Here is a 19312-nt window from a genome sequence, read left to right as displayed (position 1 = left end):
TTCACCCTCTGGAACTTGTCCACAAATCTATTCCATAGTACGTGCTGGCAATCTGTGTCCTGGATTTCCCCCACCATCAAAGGGGGTGAAAAAGCTGCTGTGAAGGACGTTATTGTGACAACTGACAAAATTTGAATATAGATCATGTAGTTAGATAATAGCACTGTACTAATGTCAAATCCCCTTAATTTAATTATACTGCAGTTATAGGGGATTATCCTTGCATATACCAAAACTCATCAAACAGTACATTTAAATATGTGCAGCTTTCTGTATGTTAATCTTATCTCAGTAAAGCTAAAAAATAAACAAATAACCTTTTAAAAAAGAGAATCTATGTTTGGGGCTAAGGGTCATGTCTACACTCCTCCCAAATAAGTAAAAAATATATATATATATAAATATATATCACCAAGCATACCAAAGTGAGAAATAAAATGCAACAAAATCTAGTATCCGTAGGAAGGACTCATAGGAACAATACTTTTAAAGTTCTTATATGTGGTCTTTATGCTTAAACATCAGTTGGCTGGATGTGTGCCTCAATTCACATTTTTTTTCTATGAAAAATCTTAAAAATCTTTACTCCAGTCTTCCAGATTTAAGTAACTAATGCTGGAGAGTTTATTGATAATCTGGCATTCTTTCCACCTAAGTGATGTAGTCTTTTTGTGTAGGTGCCCAAAGTTGGTTTTTTTTTTCCTTTAAAAGCCCTAGAACACATTTCAGTGGTGGCTGTTGTTTCAATTTTCCTAAGCACATGATGAACCCTTATAATATAGATGTTCATCTTTTAACGGCATTTTCTTGCTTTTGTTTTTTTTCCTGTTTCTTTTGTCAGTCCGGGCACTTTTATTAATGTCCATATACTTATGTGCACATGCATATAAGATCTTCTTCTCACTTTATGAATTTCTTTCAGCTCTTTACTTGATTTGTTTTCACTTGTCTTTTTCCATCATTTCTTTCTTTTGTGGTACTTTCTAGAGTGTCTGCTCATTCAAGAACTTTCCTGTTTATCTTCATTTCTGAAATATTTCTCATTCGTTCCTCAAGTCTTGTCAGTTTTTCATGATCTCCTATAACATAGGAGTTCATTTACAAACTTTTCTAATTCAGTTTATTTTGTTTTTTCATAACATACTGTTTTATTTTTCCAGCTTATTTTGTAGAAATTATATCTGTGCTTTAAGACAAAATATACTGCTATCTTCACCTCTTTACATCTGTTATTCAGAGGACTACTGTCCTTTTTCTTATACTATCTTCCAATGACATAAAATTACAATACCTTCTATAAACCTTATTATAGTTGGATGGCTTTTCCTATACTTTTAAGTTTCCTATGTAAGATTTGTAAACAGACTGAGAAGGCTTTCCTAGATTCAGAGTTCAAAGGTTTCCTCTTATATTGTTACCACAAAGTATTCAAACCTAAGGTACTTAAGTGTGACCACTTCCCTAATACTTTCTGAGATCTGCCTCCTCCAGTGCCCCCTCCCACATGTATCTGTGTCTATTCTCCTCTTTACCCTTAAGTTCCTACTCTCATCAACTTTTATTTGCAGCAGTTTCTTTTCAGTGTGGGGCTCTGTTCGCTTCCTGAATATTTCTAAGAATCTCAGGAACCAGGCTGTCCCTGCTCCCTCATACTTTCCTGTGGCAAACGATCTCATTTCAGACCCTATTAGAAGTTTCTGGACCACATTTTGAATAGCACTCCCTAAAATACTTTGCTTTTTTTCAGAGAGTGCTGAGTGGCACTGTAAGGCAGACAGGTATCACTATAAATGTATGATCTCCAGTAGCAAGTGGGCCTCAACAAGATCTGCAGTTATAATACATTTTACTGGGAAATGCAATCCACTTTGCACACATGTAGACAAACCCTGTGTGTGTGTGTGTGTGTGTGTGTGTGTGTGTGTACCTACTCTTACCTTCTCTCCTGTTGGTAACAAAATGTCTCTCCCTCTATTCAAAGTCACCAATCTTTCCATCTATGCCTTCGATCAATCAATCCTGCTTTCTCAGAACACCTCACAAATCCCTTCTTTGGTATATTTGATAGCTCATTTGATTGAACTCTTCTTTCATATAACAAACATGCTTAAGCCTTTCCCGTTTACAAAAAAGCAATAAACAATAACTCCATTTCTCTCTCCAACTACTGCATAATTCCTTTAATTCTCTAGAGTTGTCTTAACTATCCACATCTCTTTACTTCTACCCATTGTATAACCCCAACAGAGTTTCCCCTACTACTTCTCCATCAAAATATGCTTTGCACGACTGTCATGTTTCTAACACTAAAATGTTTTTGGCCGCTCTTATTTGACCTTGCGTGAATGCGACACTGTGAACCACCACTTTGTTAAGACTTTCTTTGCTTGGCTTCCGTGACACTACATTTTCCTGGCTTTCTCCTACCTCTTCTCAGTGTCCTTTCTAGGTTTCCATCCTACACACCCATAACATATCCAAATACCTAAGGCCTTGTCCTAGGTGATCTCCTCACTCTAATCTCTAGAGTAGAAGAGAAAGAAACACAGGGAGGACAACAGGACACCAAAAAGGAAGGGTCAGAGAAATGGAATGGAAGCCTTAATACCAAAAGATGGGTGGGGAAATGAGCTGAGGGTAGTAAAAGCAAGTTAAGGCATGTGACACACAAGTCAAGTCTAGAAGATAAGGAACAGAAGAAACATAAATCCACATGCACCAGTACAAAAGGCAGATACTAACATCATGTGCTATAGGCTCTTCTCCTGGTTATCCTTAATGTTGAATACAGACAGTCAAGAGATCCCAGAAAGACTATTCATTCATAAGGAAGATAAAAAAAAAAGATCTTCCAGCAGTTATAAATCCCAATTACTATATATGACATTTTTCTTTAAAATTTATTGGGGTTTTTTTAAGATTTTATTTATTCGTCAGAGACCGACAGAGAGAGAGAGAGAAAGAGAGAGAGAGAGAGAGGCAGAGACAAGGCAGATGGAGAAGCAGGCTCCATGCAGGAAGGCCTGACATGGGACTGGATCCCGGGTCTCCAGTACAGCTCCCTGGGCCAAAGGTGGCGCTAAACCTCTGAGCCACCCAGGAGTCCCACTTTTAAATTTATTGTAGGGCAGCCAAGGTGGCTCAATGGTTTAGCGCCACCTTCGGCCCAGGGCGTGATCCTGGAGTCCCCGGATTGAGTCCCAAGTCAGGCTCCTTGCATAGAGCCTGCTTCTCCCTCTGCCTGTGTCTCTGCCTCTCTCTTTCATGAGTAAATAAATAAAATCTTTTAAAAATAAAAATAAGGGATCCCTGGGTGGTGCAGCGGTTTAGCGCCTGCCTTTGGCCCAGGGCGCGATCCTGGAGACCCGGGATCGAATCCCATGTCGGGCTCCCGGTGCATGAAGCCTGCTTCTCCCTCTGCTTATGTCTCTGCTTCTCTCTCTCTCTCTCTCTCTCTCTCTCTCTGTGTGTGTGTGTGTGTCTGTGTGTGTGACTATCATAAATAAATAAAAATGTAAATAAATAAATAAATAAATAAATAAATAAAAATAAATAAAATAAATAAATAAATTTATTGTATTGTGACCAGAGTACCTATGGACAATGTGTTTTAGAAGAAATTAGACCAAAGTTCTTTGAAGAATCCTGTATTTTTACAACTTAGAAGAGGATTTGAAAACCATTTTTGAAAGACAAGGTAAACACGGAAAAACACTGAGGCAATTCAGCTGACACTTATGTTCACGTGTTGTTTTAAACACAAGTGTTTAAATATGCACCTATGTATATATTATGTGCATATACTATAGTACTAGAGTACCCTGTATATAACAAATCACATATACAAGACATTCTGAAAGAACAAAATCAGGGTAAAATATTTTTAAATGTTTTGCTAGTCATGATAGCTTCATACCACTATCCTCTAATGGTCCAAGATGTAATATACATTTAAGGCATAGTTCATCATTAATTCAGAGGATGTCAATTTCAAAGAGGGTTTTTGGTAATTTTGAAACTTTTAGGCACGTATTAGATTTGGTTAGAAAATCACTTATGTTAACCTCACAATAAGACTGATAAAGAAAAAATAAATAAAAAAATAAAAGACTGATAAAGAGCCTATGAAGTATCAGTTCTACCACTCTAATGCTGTTAGCTTACAAATTAGTATTATCTTTATCATAGCTTAAAAAAAATGAGACTTCAAAGATTCAAATAATTTAGGGCTGGTTGGAAAATCGAGACTCCATCACTCCATATACCTGATACAATAAACAATGGAACAGCAACAATTACAGCTTTCCATAGAATAGAGATCTTGCTGGCTAATCTACCACTGACTGCATATTCAGGTGCCAGGAAATGACAAGTATCTATCCCTCTACATAACACTAAAGAAGTCATCAGATATGAAGAGCCCCGAGCAGCTTTCCATATTTTCCGAAACTTGGGAGGAGCTGAGCTATTAGCATCCAACCTTGATGACAGACTTAAATACAACTCTCTATGCTATTAATTGGAGTTAAGGATCACTTTTTATAATTATTACACATACCCTACAACCTATAACTAAGGGACTCTCCAGGCTGCTGAAACTGAGGCACTTTCATGAGTGGCTTCCATATGGGAATTCCCTAGGAACTGAGATCCCAGGGCTTTATGTCCGGGTCCTCATAATGGCCTACCATGATCTTCAATTTTTCAGTCATTTTAGTTAAAATCAGAGTCTACAACCCATAAGCCAACTTATCCAAGAACATGTAAATTGTATTACAATACGTATGTATGTGTATGCACCAGCAAGCTAGGGGTGGATTGGAGGGGGGAGTGTCACAATAGGGTCTGCAGTATAGAAATCCTATTCCTTCCCTCGCAGCTGTGTACAGTTTGACAGGTTGTGCAGCACAAGGGACTACTTAATTTAAGAGGGCAAATGGGGATTAATATGCATTCCACTTCCTAAGGCATGTAATCCTTGGTACTACAGGTGACAAGTGAACACATATTCCAAAATCAGACAAAGTAACTTTTAGACTTACAGCAGCCTCAATTCCCCCACTCTTAGAATGCTTTGTATACCATATGTGAAAGGCAGCCATTTGACATGCTGATTAATGACAATCTACTTATCAAAGTACTTTAACTTAAATTCTAATGTTTTCCCCTCAACTCAATAAATTATGTTACCTCGTAATGTGGGACACATATATCCCATTTTGGAGACTACTGGTCTACTACGTACTTGAAAATGCAGGAGTAAATTTGAAAAAGGGGGGGGGGGGTCAAGGTTTTAGGAAGAAATGTAGGGCTCATGCAAGTAGCTTGATAGTTTAACTTGGTGAGATCTCTAAGAAAAATCAGACAAAAATCTAGAGATCTGGGACACCTGGGTGGCTCAGCAGTTGAGCATCAGCCTTTGGCCCAGGGCGTGATCCTGGAGTCCTAGGATCGAGTCCCACATTGGGCTCCCCACCAGGACCCTTTTTCTCCCTCTGCCTGTGTCTCTGTGTCTCTTGTGAATGAATAAATAAAATCTTAAAAAAAAAATCTAGAGATGGAAGAACCAAATTACCCACATGTGAGCATATTAAAAAGGTGCAATGCAATGTAATAATAGTATTTGACATCAACTTCCTACCAGGACAGAGTAACCAGTACCAAGACAAGTTTGCCTGCCATGTACAACTACATGTAACGGGGATAGATATATGAGGCAACTATCTTTGGGCATTGAACAACAGGCAGTGAGGACTGTGATTCCCTGAAGAAAAAAGGGAAATTCAGGAGGTAAACCCTAATAGGTCTTGATTCTCTACCTGGGGACTATCTCTCAGCCACAATTCAGGGAACTAGAGCTTAAGTAGAACACAGCTTAAAAAGCCAGAGAATTTGGGGCTTGAAGCAAATTAAGCACTGGAGAGAAGAGAGCTGCAAAGAGTGAGGGTGCCAGTAGTCTCTCTAGGGCTTCTCCAAGGCCTTCGCTGAAGGCTAACATGCAGGTGCACAGCAAGACTTTGGGACGCTTACCAGAGAACAGCTGCCAAGGGATGGAGAAAAGCAAACATACTAGAGGCCCAGCAGGAAGAAAGAGAAAACAAATTTTTAAGAAGTAGTCTTAAACTCGACCATACTAATAATTACTTAACATGTAAATGAATTAAACCATTAAAAACAAAAATTTACAGGTTGGGTAAAAAAGCAAGACACCACTATTCACTATCTACAAGAGACCTACTTTAAATAGAACGGTTAAAAGTAAAAGAATGGAAAAAATATACCATTCAAGTAGAGGTAAGAAGACTGGTGTAGCTGTATTAATGTAAAAACAATGTAGACTTCATGAAACAGTAGTACAAGAGATAAACATTTCAGAGAGTTAAAAAGGGCAGGCAATTAATCAATAAGATAAAGCTTCAAAATATCTGTAGCAAAAACTAACCAGGAGTAAAGGAATAAAAGGTAAGTCAACAATCATGATAGAAGATTTTAACATTCTTCTCTCTGTAACTGATAGAACGAGTAGACCGGAAAAAAAAAGAAAAGAAAAAGAAAGAAAAAGAAAACCAAACCAATAAAATAAACATTTTTACAACACTATCAACCAACTTCACCTAACATTTACAGAATACTACACAGAACAACTGTAGATGGAATTTAATTTCTTTTTAAATACACGTAAATGGTCACCAAGATAGACAATATGTTAGGACATAAAATGTCTCAATAACTTTGAAAGATCTACGTCTTGGCTCAGGGAGTGATCCCAGGATCCTGGGATCAGGTCCCATGTTGGGCTCCCTGCCTGGAGCCTGCTTCTCCCTCTGCCTATGTATGCCTCTCTGTGTCTCTCATGAATGAATAAATAATACTCTAAGGAAAAAAAAAAAAAGATTTATGTCTTAGAGTTGTCTTTTTTTTTACTACAATGGAATAAGCTATCCAGAAAATCCCCATGTATCTTTAATACATTTCTAAGCAACCGAAAAGAAATCAGAAGAAAAAATTTTAAATATTTTAATAGGATGTTAATTAAAACAATTTATTTGAGGTGGCAACATATGCTTAGCGAGAAAATTACACCTTTACAAAAAGCAGAGACAAACAATAAATAAAATTAACAAAGCCAAAAGTTAGTTGGTAAGCCCTCAATAATAGCAAGCAAGAAAAAGAATACACATTACAAACAGAAACAAAAGAGGTCTGGGACATTGCTCAGGCCCCGAAAACATTAAAAGGGTTTGGGGAATACTGTGAACAAACATATACTAAAAATGTACCAATTAGATGAAACAGAAAATTTTCTTCAATTTACCAAAATGGATTCATGAAGAAATATAAAAATTGAATCGCCCTGTATCAAGACACTGAATCCCTAATCAAAAACCTTCTCATAAAGAAAACTCTAAGCACAGATGGATTCACTGAATTCTGTCAAATGTTTAAAGAAGAACTAATACTAATTTTACAAAACGTCTTTCAGAAAATTAGATGGAACACTTTACACATTTGAGGCCAGTTTTACCTTGATACTAAAATCAGATAAACATATGAGAAAACCATCACCAATATTCCTCATAAACATAAAAAAGTCCTCAAAATATTAGCAAACCAAGTCCAGAAATACACATAAAGGTGACCAAGTACAGCATATCCTCAGAATGCAAGATAAGTTTAACATCTGAAAGTCAACACAATTTACCACATTAAGAGAAAAAAGGAGAAAACCCACACGATCATTTTAATAGATACAGAAAACGCATTTGACAAAATTCATCATCCAAAACGATTAAAATACCCAGCAGACTAGGAATAGAAAAGATCTTAATTTCGATAATGGGCATCTGTAAAAAGCTCATAGATCTAACATATAAATGGTGAGCAACTAACATCATCTTCCTAAGATCAAGAATAAGGCAAGGATGCCATCTCTCATTTAATAGTGAAATTAAACTTCTACTCAATATTGTACTGGAGGTCCTACCTAGCACAGTAAGGGGAAAAAATGACAGTTAGGAATTGAAAGAAAAGTTGAAACTACCTACCTGTAAGCAATAGGATAGGCTACATAGAAAATCTTAAGGAATACACAAAAAACTACTAAGATTTAATCACTGAATTTAGCAAGATAATGGGATACAATCACTATACAAGAGTTGATTGTATTGCAACTAGCAACAGTTGGAAATGATATTTTTAAAAACACCAATATCATTAAGCAACATTATCGTAAAATAGTTTGGAATATAAACTTCACAAATACTGTACAAGACTAATATGATCAAATAGTGCTGAGAGAAATTAAAGATCTAGATAAACAGGAAATAAAAGGTTTATAGGTAGGAATAGTCAATGTTGTTCAATCATTCTCCCCAAAGTGGTATCTGGACTTAATGCAATTCTCATCAAAATCATAGCAGACTTTCATGTAGAGATTAACAAGCTGATTCTAAAATTTATGAAGAATTGCAAATGACTTCAAAGAGCAAAACAATTTTGAAAAAGAACAAAACTGTCCAATTCAAAATTTGCTTTAAAAGCTACATCAATACAAAAAAAACACTTTACTACTGAATAGATCAACAGAACAGAAAAGTATAAAAATAAAGATTTATGTTCAACTAATGTCTTTTTACAAAAATGCCACAAAGTGATATAAGGGAAAGTACTCTCTTCAATAAACAGTACTTTAACATATGGTTGAAAACATGAACCTCAACCCTCATACAAAATCACTCAAAATAGATTACAGATCTAAATACAATGACTAAAACTATAAAAATACTGAAAAGACAAAATCTTGGTAAACTTAGGGTAGGCAAAGAACTATTAGAACACAAAAATTACGGGGACCCCTGGGTGGCTCAGCGGTTTAGCGCCTGCCTTCCGCCCAGGGTGTGATCCTGGAGTCCCGGGGTCAAGTCCCACATCGGGCTTCCTGCATGGAGCCCACTTCTCCCTCTGCCTGTGTCTCTGCCTCTCTGTGTGTCTCTCATGAATAAATAAATAAAATATTTAAACACACACACACAAACACACACACACACACACACACACAGGAGGATCCCTGGGTAGCTCAGCTGTTCATCGCCTGCCTTTGGTCCGGGGCGTGATCCTGGGGGTTCGGGATCAAGTCCCACATCTCGGTACCTGCATGGAGCCTGCTTCTTCCTCTGCCTGTGTCTCTGCCTCTCTCTCTCTCTCTCTCTCTCTCTCATGAATAAATAAATTAAACAAATCTTTAAAAAAAAAACGCAAAAATTACTAAGTATAAAAGAAAAAATGGATAAATCAGGCAATCAAAATTTAAAACTTCAGCTCTGGGATCCCTGGGTGGTGCAGCGGTTTGGCGCCTGCCTTTGGCCCGGGAGGCGATCCTGGAGACCCGGGATCGAATCCCACGTCGGGCTCCGGGCTCCCGTTGCATGGAGCCTGCTTCTCCCTCTGCCAGTGTCTCTGCCCCTCTCTCTCTCTCTCTCTCTCTCTCTCTCTCTCTGACTATCATAAATAAAAAATAATTAAATTAAATTAAATTAAAAAAAATAAAATAAAATAATAAAATAAAATAATAAAATAAAATAAAACTTAAGCTCTTCAAAAGACACCATTAAGAAAATGAACGGGCAAAAGAAAAAAAAAAGAAAGAAAGAAAATGAACGGGCAAGCTACAGGAGTTAAATATGTAGAAAACTGTATCTAACAAAGGACCAGGATATAGAACGTATATAAAGAATATTTACTTATCAATAATTAACCAATTACTTAACTTTAAAACTCTGCAAAAGAAAAACTGAAATTATACCAAAAAGCTATAATAGCTAATAAGCACAAGAAAAGACTCTCGTTATTCATCGGGGAAATCAAAATTAAAACCATGAGACTCCCCTTTGCACATCCTAGAAAGACTAAAATTAAAGACTAACGACACCCAAACTGGCAAAGATATGAACCAACTAGAACTCTCATACATCGCTGGAGGGAATGCAGAACAGTACAACCAGTATAAATATACATTTATGACACAAAGAAGAAATTCCAATTTTTAGTATTTACCCAAGGAAATGATAACATACTACATAAACACTTGTCCACAAATATTTATAACAGTTTTATTCCTAATAGCCACAAATTGAAAACAACAGTATGATTTCCATTAACAAGGTGAATATTGTATATAGAACTGTTTGTATATAAAACTGGTAGACAATATGGATCAATCTTAAATACTATTAATTCCTTGACACTGTATCTTGTACTCACAAGGTGATTTACACTTCTCACCAAGAACCCAAAGCAATCAAATCCCAAAATCGACAGTTACATTTTACAGACTGCCAGTTAGTAAAGAAGTCTAAAAAAAAATTGATGGGTTCTTATTTTTTACTCTTCCCTGGATAAATAATGTGACCCTTTTCAAGGGTATGCTCAGTACTCTTTTCAAAACAGCTTAGAGTTTGCTACTCTTTTGCTGAATACACTACAAAATATTGTACAATGTTGTACCATTTCTCCAAGATCAGTTTGTTTTCTGACTTCAGGTACCTATAATGTACCTAAAGAAAATCTGTTTTCTACATCCTTCCCTCTTTCCTGGATATAACTGCACACTAAGAAAATGGCAGTCATACCTGAGGTAGCTCATCCAACTTTAGCATGTGGTCACTCATCCTCATTCCTTCCAACTGGCAGGCAGCCTTATCAAAGGACAGTTTTGACCCATGTTCTCAATGGGGTCTTGGTAGTTACTGTAATTGTATCTGAGCATTTATAAATAATACATTCTTTTTCATTATAAATTAGCTTTATTTCTTTTGCATAAAAACATTTCAGAAGATTTATTTTCTATGAATTCCAATTAGGGTAACAGAGAACACCAAAAATGGTTTATAGAAATATCAGGTTTGATAATGCTGAAAACTATTATTCTATACCCTGAATGTTGGTCTTAATTTCCTAAGGAATCCTCCTATGATCAATTTTGTTTTGGAATATAACATGGCTTGACCTAATGAAACAGTACAATTTAATATTATACTCTAGAATTCTAAAACTATGCCAAGTTGGGCTCTCTGGAGGGCTAGGCTTAGAAATCTAATTTTTTTTTAAAGATTTTATTTCTTTATTTGAGAGAGAGAATGAGCAGGGAGGAGAGGCAGAGGGAGAGGGAAAAGTAGGCTCCCTGCTCAGCAGGGAGCCTGCCTTTGGGGCTCTGATCCTGGGATCCCAGGATTGTGAGATAACGACCTGAGCGGAAGGTAGACAACGCTAAACCAAATGAGCCATCCAGATACCCCTAAAAGTCTAATAAGTATACCAGTGCCTCTAGTAGAGCTAAATGAAAACCACTATCTAAAAGGGACAAGTATAACTGCAACATGATTGTGGCCTCAACAAAACTTGTTTTGTTTGGCCTAAAGAATGGGCCTGTGTGTGCGTGTGTGTGTGTGTGTGTGTGTGTGTGTTTTAATTTACTTGCCATTATCTAATACTAGAGAAAGCTCACACAAAAATCTGGGCTTCAGACTTCTCATTAAAAGAAATACTATATATATATATATATATATATATATATATATATCCTTCAATATTAGGATATATATTTTATATATATATATATCCTTCAATATATAGGATATATATATACACACACACACACACACACACACACACGCACACATCCTTCAATACTGGCCCTCTGAGGGCACCTGGGTGGCTCAGCAATTGAGCATCTGCCTTTGGCTCAGGTCATGATCCAGGTCCTGGGATAGAGTCCCACATCCAGCTCCCTGCAGGGAGCCTGCTTCTCCCTCTGCCTGTGTCTCTGCGTCTCTGATCTCTCATGAATAAATAAATAAATAAAATCTTAAAAAAAAAAATACTGGCCCTCTCTTCTCTTACATGACAATCTGCAAGAGCTGAGTTTGCTGCCCGCCTCCCTTTCACTCCTCACCTCCAACTCATAGTTCTCCAACTCATATAACTAGCTTAGCTCCTGTAGGGATTATATAGTTTCATCCATGATGACTGTACCCACAAGTTCATTAGGAGAATGAAGAACAGAGATGATGAAATGAACCCTATTTATTTATGAAACGTGCTGGCTAAAGTTTTATCTCAGCTAGTATTAGAGTAAGTTCACAAGGAGAGAGAGGAAGGAAGAACATATTCAAGTTAATAAGATTCAGGATAGGTAGTATTTTTAATTTATAGAAAATGACCCTCTTTTGTAACAGTGTATTTAAAGAATCATTTGTTAGAGACTCTGTCTTTCTCAGTATAAAAACAAAACCATTACCTTCCAATTTATATGCTTTCTTGAATTCTTGCTGCTTATACAAACACCAAGATAAAATATATTTAGACTAGAATCGCATAGAACATTTTGAGAAACCTGGAACTTAAAACCTGTCTCAGAGTTTAGTTTCGGAGCTTTTATTCCCCCTGTTCTCATTCATTCAGGTCTGAATGTCATGGCCAGGCACACGATAAACCTTAATTCTAGAATTACGCAAAATTCAGATCCCGATTGACTACTAGCCTATTTAACCAATTAAAATGCAAATAAAAGAGACCTTAGACTGTGTCTAAACATTAAGAACTAATATTTGTTTCACCTGTACTGAATTTCCAACAGGTGGGCCACATGAGCGAAAACAAGAGTGAAAGATCTGAGACTTCAGCCTATTTGCAGGCTAGCTTACCATGGTGGAAGGCAGACTCATGGCTGAGAGACCAGGGAAGTTTATTAGCTACTCACAATAATAACGTAGGCCAAAGCTAGCATAAACCGAAGCATCAACATTTTTGCTCTCCTTCCCGGAACCCCAGTTCCCAGCAGGCAAGGTCAAAGGGCCAGCTGACACCTGCACAGGCAATGGATTGTGTTACACCAGAAGAAACCTAAGCTTAGAGCACCCCAATCTTGTATCGTGGGTACTAAGCACGCCTGTCTTTAACTCCGGGGGACACCACACTGGACCACACGCAGGCCTGCTCTTTGCTCCGGTGGAAGACACTATCTCTATCTTCCCAGGCTGATCCTTATACAAACATCTTTCAAAAGCAGAAACAAAGGGCAGTCACAGTACCTCCCTGGCACGACCTGCAGAAACTGAGAGACCGCTGGAAAACTGGCTCCCTAGGCCAGATACTGTTCCAAACACAGAACCAAATGAAGAGTCTAACACTACTGTCTATCTATAGCACCGATTTCATACACCCCTTACATAGGCTCAATTACTTAATCAGCATTTTATCTCAAACTTCATCAACCAGACCCTCTGAAAGTATCCATCAAAAACGAATCATTCCCGTTTCTAATCACCTTCTACTTTTAAAAAGGAGGTGCTCCCGTATTGGCAAAGTCACAATTTACAATCCTCATTCTCCTAGGATGATTACTGCGCTTACTTGGACTTTTTAAAGGTCTCAAACCTGTTAAGGCTCGCAATGGGAACTACCTGTCAAAAGTCTCATTGCCCAGTAACAAATGCACCACCAAAGAGAACAGCAACTTCCACATCATCCAGCCGTCGTCTACAAAATACAAGAAAATCCTGCGCCCCCCCCCCCAAAAAATCACTCCCTTCTATTTCTCTTTACCCTTTACCGTAGCGAAAGAAAACCTTCCAATGCAAACACACACACACACACACACACGCACACACACAACCAAAATACCGTCTCTTGGTTCTTTGTCCCGAGCAGAAGGGAGAGAAATCGGGGAACGCGTTAGAGCCCGAAACCTCCGTGCAGGACAGAAAACAGCATCCGGATCTGCACACGCCTCCCCGCAGAAGAGTCCCCGTCGCTCCGTCCTCACCCACCGCCCACCACCCCCGGCTCCAATAACGTGGGTCCGAACCGGGTGATTCGGGCCGTGCGGACCCGGGACGAAGCTCCGGGGGAGGCAGAGGGCGGAGCAGGTAACCGGATGCAGCGGGCCAAGCAGCCGCGAGCTACACAGCGCAGCCCGCTCCGGCCGAGGTTTTCCAAAGTGCGGGGCGCGCTCCTCCAGCCCCGGAGGAGAACGCGGAGCCGCCGCCGCCGACACGGACCCTCCTCCGCGCCCCTCCCCCGCCGCGCACCCCCGGCGGCGGCGACGCGACAGCAGGTCCGGGGGGGCCGCTCCTCAGGCTCCTCAGGCTCCCCTCCCCCCGCGCGCCCACCTTGGCCGCCTCTCACCTTGCGTGGCGAACCGCGAAGAGCCGCTGACCGGCGAGCCGGGGGCGGGGACGGGCGGCGGGGTCTCGGCCGAGCCCAGCACGGGCGGGGCAGCATGAGGTGGCGCTGGCAGGAGCGCGGGCGGGGCGGCAGCTTGGGCGCCGGCTCCGGAGCTTCCCCGCACCGGGAAGGCTGCGCCCCGTCCGCCTCGCCAACCGCCTCAGCGCTCGACGAAGGCGCCCAGCCGGCCCTCGCCTCCCCGCCGTTCTCTCCGGCGCCCCCCGCCCCGCCCGCCCCGGTCCCGGCCCACCTCAGGCCCCGCCCCCGCCCTCCCTCTCCCAGCAACTGAAGCGACGGCGAGGAGCGCGCCGCCCAACGGCCGCGGCGGGAGGCTGGGAGGTGGGAAGGCGCTTGCCCAGCCCCGCCCCCTCCCCAGCCGCGGCCTCTGATTGGGCCTTGCTGTGCGTTGCGCTCCCCTAGGAAGATTCAGGGATCATTTGTTAATGACGGACCGGCTAATCGGTCCGCCTGCGTTAGCCCCGCCCACGGGGGGCGGAGCTCCGCCGCCGGGCGCTCAGCGCGGTTAATTAAGTAACTGGCATCAAAATCCTAGAGAACACAGGCAACACCCTTTTTGAACGCGGCCACAGTAACTTCTTGCAAGATACATCCACGAAGGCAAAAGAAACAAAAGCAAAAATGAACTATTGGGACTTCATCAAGATAAGAAGCTTTTGCACAGCAAAGGAGACAGTCAACAAAACTAAAAGACAACCTACAGAATGGGAGAAGATATTTGCAAAGGACATATCAGATAAAGGGCTAGTTTCCAAAATCTATAAAGAACTTATGAAACTCAACAGCAAAGAAACAAACAATCCAATCATGAAATGGGCAAAAGACATGAAGAGAAATCTCACAGAGGAAGACATACACATGGCCGACATGCACGCGAGAAAATGCTCTGCATCCCTCGCCATCAGGGAAATACAAATCAAAACCACAATGAGACACCACCTCACACCCTTGAGAATGGGGAAAATTAACAAAGCAGGAAACCACAAATGTTGGAGAGGATGCGGAGAAAAGGGAACCCTCTTACACTGCTGGTGGGAATGTGAACTGGTGCAGCCACCTGGAAAACTGTGTGGAGGTTCCTCAAAGAGTTAAAAATAGACCTGCCCTACGACCCAGCAATTGCACTGCTGGGGATTTACCCCAAAGATACAGATGCAATGAAACGCCGGGACACCTGCACCCCGATGTTTATAGCAGCAATGTCCACAATAGCCAAACTGTGGAAGGAGCCTCGGTGTCCATCGAAAGATGAATGGATAAAGAAGATGTGGTTTATGTATACAATGGACTATTCCTCAGCCATTAGAAATGACAAATACCCACCGTTTGCTTCAACATGGATGGAACTGGAGGGTATTATGCTGAGTGGAGTAAGTCAATCGGACAAGGACAAACATATGGTCTGATTCATTTGGGGAATATAAATAATAGTGAAAGGGAATAGAAGGGAAGGGAGAAGAAATGTGTGGGAAATATCAGAAAGGGAGACAGAACATGAAGACTCCTAACTCTGGGAAAGGAACTAGGGGAGGTGGAAAGGGAGGAGGGCGGGGGGTGGGGGGGACTGGGTGATGGGCACTGAGGGGGGCACTTGACGGGATGAGCACTGGGTGTTACTCTATATCTTGGCAAATTGAACACCAATAAAAAATAAATTTATTAAAACAACAAATGTTCATTGCAGCATTATTCATAATAACTAAAATAAATGGAAATAATCCCAATGTCCATGAACTGATGAGTGCATAAACAAGATATGGCTTGTCTATACAATGTAATATTACTCAGCCATAAAAAAGGATGAAATGCTGATACAAACCTCAACATAGATGAACCCTGAGAACATATGCTAAGTGAAAGAAGCCCACATATTGTGTGATTCCATTTATATGAAATGTCCAGAAACTAGATTCGTCATTGCTTAGGGCTGGGAATGGGCAATGGCAGATTGTCAGGTAATGACTACGGGATACAGGATTTCTGTTTAGGGTGATGAAAATTTGTAAAATTGATTATGGCGATGGATGCATAACTCTGTGAATATGCCAAAAGTCATTGAACTATATACTGAATTATATGATATGTGAATTATATCTCAATAAAGCTGTTACAAAAAAAAATTAAGTAACTTGCTTGCAGAAGTCTCGTTTTCCTGCAGAGGATCGGGGTCCCCGTAGGTAGGGTGAATACGGCGGAGGGTCAAAGGATGACCAAGTGGATGGAGACTGTGAAGAGCTAGCAAGCGAGGAATTTTATAGGTGGAGAAACGTGTGGATGGGACATCGTGGGGGCAGCGTGGGCTTGCCACCTGAGTTCGCTCCTCGCTCTCATGAATGATGGAACCTGATGCGGAAGGACTGATGTCCTCTTGAGCCTTGGAAGTGTTTAAATAATTCCACCACCACCACCAGTGGGGGAAAAAAAAAAGGTGAAATCGATATTTAAAGTCGGCGATTTACTTTGTAAACGAGGAGAGATAGTTCTGTCTCCGAGAGACTAATAGGTTAAGATTGTCAGAAAGTTTTCTTTATTGCATAAATAGGACAGCAGTTGGAGAAACGAATGAATTGTCAGGCCTTAAGGATGTCCAAGTAATTCCTTCAATGACTTTTTCCATCCCCCAACCCCCCCTCACCCTCATCCCACCCCCCACCCCCCACCCCCCCTCGCAAGGTGCACATGCTTCCAGGTAGAAGGTACACACGTGTTACGTGTTTTTCATAATAGGTTTGATCTGGTTGGTAGTGAAATGAAACAGGCCCAGCAATGGTGGGTGGAGGCAAGCGCTCTGGGATGCGCTCTCAGACAAGGCAGCACAGCTGGGGAAGTCGCGCCCAAAGGGAGTACCTGCGAGCTTTTTTTTTTTTTTTTTTAAGATTTCTTCTATTTATTCATGAGAGAGAGAGGCGCAGAGACACAGGCAGAGGGAGAAGCAGGCTCCAAGCACGGAGCGCGACCTGGGACTCCATCCCCGGTCTTCAGGATCATGCCCGGGGTCTCCAGGATCACCGACCCCCCCACCCCACCCCGGGCCTCCAAGATCACCCCCTGGGTCTCCAGGATCATACCCGGAGTCTCCAGGATCATGCCTGGGGTCTCCAGGATCACATACACCCCCACACCCCCACCCCTGTCTCCAGGATCACCCCCTGGGTCTCCAGGATCACGCCCTGTGGAAGGCAGCGCTAAACTGCTGAGCCACCGGGGCTGCCCACAGGCGAGCTTTTTAAGGGGAGGGGTAAGAGGCTGTGTCCCAATGGGGTGATAGGTATTAGGGCCTGTTACTGGGGGGGAATCGGTATGGGGCGAGAACTGCTTATGCCCTTATATGGGGGTTTGGATAAGGTGTGGTTCCAGTTTCCTGCATAGGTCCTGTTTTCCCGAGAGGATGTGTCCTCGGAGGGTCTGCTGGTGGCAGGAAAATCCCGAGGCGAGGGTGACAAGACGGAGGGTCCACCGCCACTTTGTTGGTGCCTCCCAATGCCCCTTGATCCCGCCAGCCCAACAGTTTTCACTCAAATGGCCAGACTTGGGGGTGCCGGGCTGGCTCAGTCGGTGGAGCATGTGACTCTTGATCTCTGGATTGTGAGTTCAATCCCCATGTTGAGTGTAGAGACTACTTAAAAATAAAAACAAAACCCAAACTTTTAAGGAGCTTGAAGTATAGAAACGGGGTGGGGAAACAAGACTTTTGTACACACGTGTAAAAAAAATTCTATGGAAGTGGCATTTTTAAGTAACAAATGAAGTAGTGCTGGACCTTTGAGGAAAGTGGAATTGAGGGTGGGGGGGTCAGAAAAAGCCTTGTTAAAATTGAAATGATCCTGGAAGAAAAAATGGCAACGAGGAAGGGCAAACTCTAGGCAACCTGGCCCTTCCTTACCTTTTCCAAGTTATTCCTTTCCTACCAGCTTTTCCCAAACATATTAGTATTCCTTTGACCTCATGGACCCCCTGAGATAGCATTAGAAAACTTGAGGAGTTCCCAGACCACATTTGGAAAACCACTGAGCCAGCCCATGACTAGCAGGAAGAAGACTTCATGAAAGCTCGCTGAACAGATTCATTTATTAAATAATTATGTACTTATTTAGTGACTTATAATTTTTACAACCCTTTCCATGTGACTGTCCATAGTATTATTTCTTTTTGAATTAAGCAATTATGGAGGTTTGGAATGAAGACTAATATACTCCCACATATACTCCCACCTGGCTCTAACACTCCTCCTCGTGGTCACCACGGTAGCAGTTTGTGGCATGTATATACTTTTTCTGTTCATGTGTATTCACATATACATGTATACTGGGGGTTTTGTGTGTCTTCATACATACATGTACATTGGGGGTTTCATGCATATTCATATATACATGAATATTTGGGATTTCGGGTTTCTCACTCCCCTCCCTTACACAAACACACGTGAATAAGATTGTGCTGTATAGATTGCTTCTATAACTTGCTTTTTTTTACTTTACAGTCTGAAGATCATTTCAAATTTTTACACATAAATGTACTTCATTCCTGATAACAACCACGTAATAGAGTAACAGCTCTGTGATGTGAACATTTGTTTTTTAGAGGGAGGAAGGAAAGGAAAACCAATTTTTTTTCTTGTTTCCATAGGGATGATCAGTGGTACCAACAACTTTCATTAAATGGTTCACCTATTTCTTCCCAATTTGAAATGCTACCTGTAGCTGTTACCAGATTTCCATATATGCATGGATCTGCTTCAGATACTGTTTAATTAATTGATTTGTCTCTTTCTGACATTCTTTTGATTTCTATATCTCTATGTCTTGCTATCTAAGTGTAAGTCTACTTTCCCTTTTATTTCTCGTTTCAAATTGTTTAGAATATTCTTATATATTTACTATTCTATATATTTTTTTCATAAGGAAACAAAATATCTTTATTGCCTTCCATAATATATTTAGAGATTTGCTTCTCAGAAGCAATTTGAATAGGAATACAAGTACTTTTTTTTTTTTGCACGATCATATATATTCTAGTCAGAATCTATACTGTAAACTTTAAACAGAGAAATACCGCATCACTATCCATGTAT

The 19312-nt window shown here is 40.8% G+C and overlaps 1 protein-coding gene across 4 annotated transcripts in view; it reads right to left on the bottom strand.

Annotated features, from left to right (window-relative positions):
• LOC140599790 (adenylate cyclase type 1-like) overlaps positions 1-14487 on the bottom strand; it is a 271616-nt gene extending 257129 nt beyond the window's left edge. The window contains exon 1 of one of the 4 annotated variants that reach the window (XM_072764990.1): positions 14185-14487. The gene's annotated coding sequence lies outside the window, so the exon portion shown is untranslated. Of the gene's footprint in view, positions 1-13864; positions 14094-14184 lie in introns of those variants that run through there. The other 3 variants (XM_072764985.1, XM_072764982.1, XM_072764986.1) reach the window with 3 other exon arrangements.
• Between the last annotated feature and the right edge of the window lie 4825 nt (positions 14488-19312).

This window comes from Vulpes vulpes, chromosome 7 (genome assembly GCF_048418805.1).
Source record: "Vulpes vulpes isolate BD-2025 chromosome 7, VulVul3, whole genome shotgun sequence".
Classification (NCBI taxonomy): domain Eukaryota; kingdom Metazoa; phylum Chordata; class Mammalia; order Carnivora; family Canidae; genus Vulpes; species Vulpes vulpes.
The sequence above is the reverse complement of the archived record's forward strand: the minus strand, read 5'-3'. Positions and strand labels throughout refer to the sequence as shown.